The following is a 10,993-nucleotide window of genomic DNA, read 5'->3' on the forward strand; positions in this document are numbered from 1 at the left end:
TACTTGCGATCCTTGCCACTAGGATCATAACACACCAGTCCCTGCGCATCCTGCACCTGAACCATGTACTGTATTCCCAGTCTCATCCAATTTTTTAATTCTCCCATTTTAACAAATTCTGGTAGAGTCTGGGAAAAATTTGTCAAGTGCTCCAAACCCCTAATCTTTCTAATTGCCTCCCAGACTTTATGTATCAGCGCTAAAGTAGGATACACCAAACCCATCTTCCTGAAACTTCCTGCCTCCAACCCCTGAACCAAGGGATCCCTCCCCATCACCTGGACCAAGACCCTTTGTATTGAACCTGCCCCAGACACATCCACCCTCTCATCTGTTGGCCCTGAGCAGGTAAGTAATAAATCCAAGGGTTCGGAAGTGCCAGTCCCCCTCCATCTTTGGGCCTCTGCAATATCTCAAGTCTGATCCTTGGCTACTTTTTCCCCCACAAAAGATCCCTAAATATAGAGTCAATATTTTGAAACCATCGCCTAGGGAACCAGATAGGGGCATTGAGCAAGATGTACAACAGTTGGGGCATCAAAATCTTCTTAAATTGATTCTTCCCACTACTGAAAGATACAGTTTACACCATGCCCCTACTTTACTCCTAAACTTACTCAGCAGTGAAATCAGATTCAAATCTGCATAGCTCGAAATCGGGAGTGCCACCTGAATGCCCAGGTATTAAACCTGTCGCACCACTGCCAGCCTACTATCCTCTCCGACACTGGCAAATCAGCAACACAATCATCTACAGCCATGACAGTGGATTTTTCCCAGTTAATTTTTAATCCCGATATAGACCCAAATGTTTTAATAATATCCATTGCTCTCAACAACGACTCCCCGGAATCCTCCAAAAAAAGGAACACAACATCTGCATACAGGGATACTTTTTCTTCTACCAAGCCATATCTAAACCCTTTAACCGAAGCTGCCCTCCTAATTGTCTGCGCCAAAGGCTCCATTGCCAAAGCAAAAAGCAGCGGGGACAGTGGACACCCCTGCCTAGTCCCCCTATGAAGCGCAAAACTCCCAGACATTTGCCCGTTTACTCTGACACTAGCGGTTGGGGAAGTATATAGTATCCATGAAATAAAGGTCGTCCCAAAACCAAAGCGTTCCAACACCCTCCAAAGATACTGCCACTCAACACTATCAAACGCTTTACGTGCGTCCAATGATACCACAACCCTACTGCCCCTGTTGTCCGACGGCAGCTGCAAATTCAGAAAAAGTCTACGCAAATTAATCACTGTAGACTTATTTGGCATAAATCTGGATTAGTCAGGATGAACAAGATCCTGAACCATGCTCGCCAAACAGCTAGCCAAAATTTTAGCCAAAATCTTTACATCTACCATCACAGGGGCGGACACAGACGATTTGGGGCCCCTGTGCAAGAAATGTGTTTGGGCCCCCCTCCTTTTATGGCTACCAATGTACAGATATATACATACCATATTTTTCGGATTATAGGACGCTCCGGATTATAAGACGCACCCCAAATTCTGAGGAGAAAAATAGGAAAAAAAAGTTTCTTAATAAAATGGTGGTGCTTCTTATAATCCATGCGTCTTATTGCTTACTGGGGGTAGTAGCTGCGGTGAAACGGGGTCCCAGGGTCGCTGCTGGAGGAGGCAGGATTGGGGTGATGCTGCAGGCCGCAGGCTGGGATGAGGGGGTGTTCCGATGTGGGCGCGCCACAGCAGGTGTCCGATGCTGCTGCAGGTGTCCGGTGCTGCTGCTGCGGGTGTCTCCGGTGCTGCAGGTGTCTGGCGCTGCAGGGGTGTCCGGCGGTCCTGCTGCGGGTGATCTCCATCTGTGCATGCGCCGCCCCCAGCGCCATTTTCCTGGAGTCCACCGCACAGGAAACCATGGAACTGCGGGAGGCTCTGGCCTTTCACAAAATGTCGGCAGAGCCCCCTGCAGCATCGGAGACACCCGCCGCAGCAACGGGCAGCATTGCCAGACACCCTCGCAGCACCGGACACCCCTGTAGCACCGCCTGACACCCCCTCATCCCAGCCAGCGGCAAAGGTACTGGTAAGGTATATACACATTATAAGACGCACACCCATTTTCCCCAAAAATTTGAGGGAAAAAAGTGCGTCTTATAATCCAAAAAATTCGGCATATTGCATAGTCTCCTCTCATTATGTATATTGCCACCTGTTATTACACAGTGCCCTCTCATTATGTACAGCACTGTTATTTACAGTGCCCTGGTCTTTATTACATACTGCCCTGTTTTGTTAGTTATACACTGAAATGATAACTGATGGAGCATGATAGAATTCTATATACGGTATATATTATGTGAAGCAATACAAATGCTGCATCGGAGGAAGGATGGGGACAGGAGCCACTCTGAGCCTGGAGTTATTGCTGCAGTGATGGCAGGAGGTGTCTGGGGTCAGTGATTACAAGCAGTGAATTAGTGCCTGTGATGCAGCTCCCTGCTATCTGATCGGTGCAGGATCAGGTTTCTCAGCCATTCACTGCACCGACCAGGAAGCACCGAGCACACAGTCACTAAGTCACTGCTGTCATCATGGACACGGTGCCTCCTGACACTGCTGCTGGGGGGGGGGGGGGGTGATACTAACCAGCAGCGGTAAGAACTCCCGGCCATCCCTCACCTTGTGCCCTGGAAGAAGAGGCTGCAGGAGACCTGTGGCAAGCAGAGGACCCAGACGAGGAGCTGCGCAGACCAGGGCAGCGGGGTGCACTCAGCCACTCACTGAGAGGCTGAAGTTTGCAATCGAAACAAACTTTATTTAAAAGGTTTACGCTGCCTAGCCACGCCCCTGCATGTGGAACTGGGAAGCGATGCTGTGATTCTCCTGCCTCATAGAGCCAGCAGCAGCATCAAGAGGAGAGGAAGTGGGCCCCTTACAGCATCTCCTGCAGCGTGCAGGGCCCTCTCTGACAGCAAATGACCCCGGTACCGGCCCCCTTCCTCTCCACTTAGTGGAGATGCTGCCGCTGGCTCGATGAAAGAATAAAACACTTCAACAGCTGATTGGGCCCCCTCTCCTTCGGGGCCCCTGTGCAGCCGCACCGGCTGAACCGGCGGTATGTCCGCCCATGTACCATCAGCAACGAGATGGGCCTATAAGATTCCGCCAACCCCGGATCTCTTCCCTCTTTCAGATTGACCACCACCACTGCCTCCCTCATGGACGCCGGTAATTCCCCCTCCCGAAGAACCTCTTCAAAAACCTTTTGCAATCTGGGTGTTACCATCTCAATTAATTGTTTGTAAATTTCACTCGGGATACCATCTGCCCCCGGGGCCCTATTATTAGCCATAGCTCTAATAGCCATTTCAATCTCTTCTTTTGTTATGGCCACCTCCAGTTTCCCCCTATCACTTTCTTTAATACTCGGGAGCCCAGCTTCTTGAAGAAAACCCTCTTTGTCTCCCAATGAGTCCCCCAATCCCGAAGAATATAACTGATTATCTAAATTACCTCAAAATACACTCTGTGTCCCCCACCTCCCTTCCAACATCAGTCTTCAATTTATATGCATAAGACGATTCCCTCTGCGCCACCACCACCACTGACAGCAGATGCCCCACTTTTTCATCTTCATCATAAAATTGCGTTTTCTGGAAGGTCCTCCTCCTCTCCGCTTTCCTCAAATACACCTTATTAACCTCTTCCTGGGCACCCCTTAACCTACTCTGATTTTCTGCTGACGGGTCTAGTACCATATCCCTCTCCACCCTCTCCAAGATTTCTACTATTTCCCTATCTTCTAACTTAGATTTCGACCAACACCTGGAAATCTCTCGAAACAAGAGATCCCTTAGGACGGCTTTCATAGCGTCCCACACCACCCGACTATCTGCACTCCCTTAATTAATCTGCCAATACTCCTCCAATTCTTCCTTTATAGTATTCATATTGAGATATTCCAGCCATACCGGCTTCAACTTCCACCAAACACCCTTCCCAATCCTCCCCCCTATCCGTCTAATGGACAATTCTATGGGCTTATGGTCCGAAATCACCCTTGGGAGGTATTCCACTCCACAGACCAGTTGTATCATTAGCTCATTCCCCAACGCCATATCTATTCATGAGAGAGACCCATGCGTCGCAGAATAACAAGAGTAGCACACCACATTCTCATGTCTCACTCTACACAGGTCCTTCATTCCAATCTCTAATATAATTCCCAAATGCCGTCAATTTCCTAATACTTTTACCTGCACTCTGTTTATGTCTATCCCACCCCTCATCTATAAGAATATTGAAATCACCAGTGATCAGTAATGGTAATCCCGTACACCGCTTAAATAATTCCATAACCTCACATAACTTTTTCCCGCTATATGGCGATGGTATGTACATAGCTACAATACATAGTGATTGCCCATAAATTTTACAAACAACAAAAATATACTGTCCTTCACTATCAACATGGCTTTCAATTTCTTCAAATGGCGTAGATGCTCCTATTAATAAAGAGACCCCTCTAGCACATGAAGAATACGTGGAATGATATGCTCTCCCAATCCACCTCCTCTTCAACACCTCCACCTTTTCCCGTAGTAAATGAGTCTCCTGGAGGCATAGAACATCCGGCCTCCTCTTCCTTCCATGATCGCCGTTCTTCGTGTTCCTTCTGACAGTCCTCTTACATTCCAACTAATGATTTTAATTCTATCACCCATCATACAATTCTATACATGCAAGTTCATGACCCTTGAACATATCTTGCAGCTCTCCGTAAGCAATAAAACTCTTCCCTAAACAATTAACCCCTCCTCCCTCCATATACAATAACCCAACAAACCATAACAGTTCTCCCGTTATAATTTTCCCTCTCTTACCAGAGAGTGGGTACTCCAACGTCTAGCTACCCTATAAACGTTACCTCTGAACCACTATTTATCTAAAACTCCTCCACACCTCCTCCGCATATCCATATAGACATTATTATTACAATCAGTCCCTCCATAGTCCATATCGATTAACATGTAGGAACCAGAAACCTCCATATTACAGCACCATCTTTTCATTTCTCCTTGTCAAAGAACAACACGACACAGCGCGGCATTTCACTCTGCTCACTTCCCTCTGTCCTTATCCGCCTGGAGCCGCTTGTTGTTTAAGTCAAGCCATTTTGCGGGCTCCTCTGGTGTTTGGAAAAAATGCACTGTTCCCAGAGCCACAACCCTGAGCCTTGCCGGGTATAAGGTAGAATAGCCAAGTCTCTCAGTCTTTTCTTCACTGCACCATATTGCATCCTCTGCTTTTGCACCTCAGCCGAGTAATCAGGATAAATGGAAATCTTTTGGCCATTACAGTTCTTACTTTCCTTAATATAATGTATCTGGCTCTATAATTAAAGATCCTAGCAAGGATAGTATGGGGGGAGATCCCGGCTGGAGGGGTCTCATGGGAACGCAGTGCGCTCTCTCCACCGCATAAAGTTTGGTCAAGTTATCGGCGCCAATTTTAATGCGGAGCCAGTCCTCAATAAATGCTGTAGGATCGGTCCCTTCCACCTTCTCGGGGATGCCCACTAATCTCACATTATTCCGCCTTGTGCGGTTTTCCAAGTCATCATTTTTATCAGCCAGGGCACGCAGCACATCTCTGCAAACATTGAGTGTGAGACGTCTGCATTTTAGAGAGTTGGTCTTCCAGCACACTCACTCTCTCCTCCACTGCCCCCGCCCTGGTGTCAGTTTAATTTATGGCTGCCTTCATGCTGGACCTTTCTTCTTTAGCCCCATCCACTTTCTTTGTAAGGGCTGTTAGTGCAGTCTTACAGAATCTAACCAAGTCATATACATCCTTCAATGTGGACTCCCCTATAGCAGGCTCCTCAGTGTCTTCCAGCACCACACTCTCCTTTTCCCGCCGTTCATCCTCACTCATTAACCCCTCCTGTACCGAATCAGCCTCTGAGTCTTCCTTCTCCGCGGTCTACCCCTCTCCCCCTTCAGCCATCACCTTTGCTTCTCCTTCCAGCCTCCCAAACGTCTCCAATTTGGCTGCTATCTCCAGTCTCCGTGCGTAGGAGGCATTTGCAGCATCTGCCTTCCCAGCTGCCTCCATGCTCCCGGCGCCATCTTCAGCTCAGCTCCCAGCTCCTGTCCTTGCGTCCTGCTGGCATCTCCTCACCATGACCTCTGGTCACCACAGCACAGCATGTCAGGGGTCTGCCTACACTCCCCACCACCACCAGCACAGATCCCTATCAGCACTCTGGAGGGACTTTGAACAGGATAAATGAAGCAATGCAGCGGAGAGGTCACAGGAGTCGTCCGCTCACATTGAGTGCTAGGCCTGGCCACGCCTGGACATTTTTGTCCTTAAGGATATCCAGCCATTGGATCCCTCCGATTCTCTTTCTGAGTCCCTTAAAATCTGCCTTTCTAAAATCTAACCTTGAAGTCTGAGACTTCACCGATCTTCCTCCTAGTAGCTCCTAGTAGCTGCAGCGGCCCTCATTCATGAACCAATAGTAGCTGCAGCGGTCTTCATTCATGAACCAGTAGCAACTGCAGCGGTCCTCATTCGTGAACCAATAGTAGCTGCGGCGGACCTCATTCATGAGCCAGTAGTAGCTGCAGCGGTCCTCATTCATGAAGCAGTAGTAGCTGCAGCGGCCCTCATTCATGAAGCAGTAGTAGCTGCAGCAGTCCTCATTCATGAACCAATAGTAGCTGCAGCGGACCTAATTCATGAGCCAATAGCAGCTGCAGCGGTCCTCGTTCATGAACCAATACTAGCTGCAGCGGCCCTCATTCATGAACCAATAGTAGCTGCAGCGGCCCTCATTCATGAACCAATAGTAGCAGCAGAGGCCCTCGTACATGAACCAATACTAGCTGCAGCGGTCCTCATTCATGAGCCAATAGTAGCTGCAGTGGCCCTCATTCATGAACCAATAGTAACAGCAGAGGCCCTCATTCATGAACCAATAGTAGCTGCAGTGGCCCTCATTCATGAACCAATTGTAGCTGCAGCAGCCCTCATTCATGAGCCAATAGTAGCAGCAGCGGCCCTCATTCATGAACCAATTGTAGCTGCAGCGGCCCTCATTCATGAGCCAATAGTAGCAGCAGTGGCCCTCATTCATGAACCAATAGTAGCTGCAGCGGCCCTCTTTCATCAGTCAATAGTTGCAGCAGAGGCCCTCATTCATGAACCAATAGTAGCAGCAGAGGCCCTCATTCATGAACCAATAGTTGCAGCAGCGGCCCTCATTCATGAACCAATAGTAGCTGCAGTGGCCCTCATTCATGAACCAATAGTAGCTGCAGCGGCCCTCTTTCATGAGTCAATAGTTGCAGCAGAGGCCCTCATTCATGAGCCAATAGTTGCAGCAGCGGCCCTCATTCATGAGCCAACAGTAGCAGCAGCGGCCCTCATTCATGAACCAATAGTAGCTGCAGTGGCCCTCATTCATGAACCAATAGTAGCTGCAGCGGCCCTCATTCATGAACCAATTGTAGCTGCAGCGGCCCTCATTCATGAGCCAATAGTAGCAGCAGCGGCCCTCATTCATGAACCAATAGTAGCTGCAGCGGCCCTCTTTCATGAGTCAATAGTTGCAGCAGAGGCCCTCATTCATGAGCCAATAGTTGCAGCAGCAGCCCTCATTCATGAACCAATAGTAGCTGCAGTGGTCCTCATTCATGAACCAATAGTAGCTGCAGCGGCCCTCATTCATGAGCCAATAGTAGCAGCAGCGGCCCTCACTCATGAACCAATAGTAGTTGCAGAGGCCCTCATTCATGGGCCAATAGTTGCAGCAGAGGCCCTCATTCATGAACCAATAGTAGCTGCAGCGGCCCTCTTTCATGAGTCAATAGTTGCAGCAGAGGCCCTCATTCATGAGCCAATAGTTGCAGCAGCAGCCCTCATTCATGAACCAATAGTAGCTGCAGTGGTCCTCATTCATGAACCAATAGTAGCTGCAGCGGCCCTCATTCATGAGCCAATAGTAGCAGCAGCGGCCCTCACTCATGAACCAATAGTAGTTGCAGAGGCCCTCATTCATGGGCCAATAGTTGCAGCAGAGGCCCTCATTCATGAACCAATAGTAGCTGCAGTGGCCCTCATTCATGAGCCAATAGTTGCAGCAGTGGCCCTCATTCATGAGCCAATAGTAGCAGCAGTGGCCCTCATTCATGAGCCAATAGTTGCAGCAGAGGCCCTCATTCATGAACCAATAGTAGCTGCAGTGGCCCTCATTCATGAGCCCATATTAGCAGCAGCGGAACTCATTCATGAGCCAATAGTAGCTGCAGAGGCCCTCATTTGTAAGGTACTAGCAGGAACGCGGGATGCAGTGACGAGCAGGAGGCAGAGCAAGAGTTAACAGATTTTATATCAGAATATGTCCCAACAGTAAATACTCCACTAGGGAGTAAAGGGGTGTAAGCATAGAGGCCCACAATATCTATTTATTAATAAAGGAATTGCAACAAGTGAAAAACAACTGGTTAACTTATCAGTCTCTGGTTCCTGGATGATGGTGGTTGGAAGATCCCACGATGGCGCCGTAGGTGGCGCTTGACGTCTCGGAGCCAGTCCTGGAGAAAGGTGAAGCACTGTCTCTGTACGGCGCGGAGTATCCTGATCTTCTTATACGTGGTCTGGTGATCCTGGAACGAGGTGCAGTACAGGGGAAGGATTGCTGCACAGCCAAAGAAGTACAAAGTCTCGGAGTCTCAAAGCTGCGGACCACATGTGTCGCTGGATCAGCGTTGCGAAAAGAGTCAGCGGGTGTAAGTTGCACCGACCGGTTAGTGCTGTTAGGGTCGGAGGTTAATGCACAGTCTGCATGCGCAGGGGATGTAACACTGTGTAAGGAGAAGAACCCAGCTAGGTGTACCTCCTCTGTGACTGGTCCGGAACCGTTGAGGCTGTCACCTATGTTGCAGGGGCAAAGCTTAAGGCCCTGGACTGTTGCCGGCAGTAGAGAAAAGGGGGCGTGGCTAAGCTGAGGGAATTGCAGCGTGTGAGTAATCTGACAGTTACAGCGCGTACGTGCAGCGCGAACGAGGTCAGTAACGCAGAGTATCGTGAGAGAGCACACCTAAGACTTGAAGGCCAGAGGGCGATAAATGGAGACTGTCGTCAGAGCCTTGCACTGATATCGCTGACACCATTGACTCCGCTGACTGCCAGACTAGGGGCCCATGTATGTGACAAAGCCTCGCACCCACGCAGACCGGAGAGTCGTACCACCCATTGTGAACTTTATCCTGTTAAGCTTCTAAACAGACCCCACATAGGGGAAACCGCCGTGAAGGACAGAGACATTGCCTTGTGTATTCCTTCTCCTTCCAGACCCAAATCCAGCATCAGGACCACAAGGAAACATCGCTCACAACAGGACTCAAGACGCCATCCTCTGCAGGACAATGCCGAATTTCCACAGCGCCATTGCCTTGGTGCCACCGTTTGCACCCAGGGAATACACTGAGGACTGCGTCGGATTGATAAGTCTATTTCCTCTAAACGCATTGTCTCAGTTACTTGTTTTACTACCATGTTCCAAGATGCTGCAATTTCTATTAAGAAAATTTTCCTCTACTTCTCCCTTCTTCACTTTAGAATTAAATCCCCTGTTAACCCTTGCTCTGACTACGTTCCGTTACTGCATCCTACGTGCCTGCTGTCTCCTTACACTTGGCGTAGTCGGCAGGATGCAGTCTACACGTATGGATATGGCAGACTAAGCATCTGGGGAGGGCCCTAGGTCCAGTATCTCTCTGGGGGTCATGATAAACAATGTTCCGAAATTTAATGGGAATAACACCATGTTATGGAGCTGGACTGATTGCATAAAATGAATGATGAGAATGCACCCTATGGTCCCCGCCTTGCAGGCAGAGGTCGCCATGATGGCTTTAGAGAGGGAGGCAAGGGATTCAGTTACGTTGTGGCCCCTCGGGGAACGGGATACCATTGACAAAGTGTTGCAAATAATGGAGGAGACTCACTGCGACCCCATAGATGTAGGTGGAGCGCCCCCACGCGTAAGGGCAATGGGGTACTCGGTATCGGGTCCCTCTCGATTCTGGGGATGTCACGGTGGCCTGACCTGGTCTGTGGCCCTTTTGAGGGGCGTCCAATTAAAGGTGTAGTTTGTCTGGTGTTCGTGACGCCACCTGTGGTGTTCGGTCAGGATGACCGATGCTGCTTAGGGGTCCGCTGGGGTGATGGAATGGTAGCTAGATGGTGTACCTTCCCACAGGTGAAGTATGTCCCCAGGACTTCCCAGATGTGTAGGTGGTGATGGTGGACGATGTAAGGCGCAGTGAATAACGAGGACACAAAGGTTGCAGTCTCTTTACCTTTTACTGAAGACTTCAGCATCCATAGTCCAGAGTACCGTTCACAGGGCAGGCAGAGTCTGGCCGGTCCGAAGGCAAATCCAGAGTTCTCTTATCCAGGTGGAAATCAGTAGCCTTCCTACTAGCGCCTGTGTGTTGTAGTACTTCCTGTTATGATCCTGGTGGTAGGATCTCAAACTGACCTGACAAATATACCCTGAGTATATAGGACAAGTTCTGGGGATGTGGAAGCTATACTGACCGCAATCCTGATCCTATCCAAACACACTAAAGGCAGCTGTGGAACGTTACCTGAAAACCTAGACGTCTCGTCACAGCCTGAGAAACTGACTACCCCTAGAGAGAAAGCAAAGACCTCACTTGCCTCAGAGAAATGTACCCCAAAGTTTTAGATAGCCCCCCCACAAATAATAACGGTGAGTCAAGGGGAAAACACAAACATAGAGATGAAACAGATTTAGCAAATGAGGCCCGCTAATACTAGATAGGCAGAAAATGGATAGGTGTCTGTGCGGTCAGTACAAAAACTATCAAAAGTAAACCACGCAGAGAATACAAGAACCCCCACACCGACTCACGATGTGAGGGGCGCACTCTGCACCCCAGAACTAACCAGCAAGCAAAAAATCACATAAAAGCAAGCTGGGCTGAACTCAT

This window comes from Ranitomeya variabilis, chromosome 1, assembly GCF_051348905.1.
Source record: "Ranitomeya variabilis isolate aRanVar5 chromosome 1, aRanVar5.hap1, whole genome shotgun sequence".
NCBI classification, from domain to species: domain Eukaryota; kingdom Metazoa; phylum Chordata; class Amphibia; order Anura; family Dendrobatidae; genus Ranitomeya; species Ranitomeya variabilis.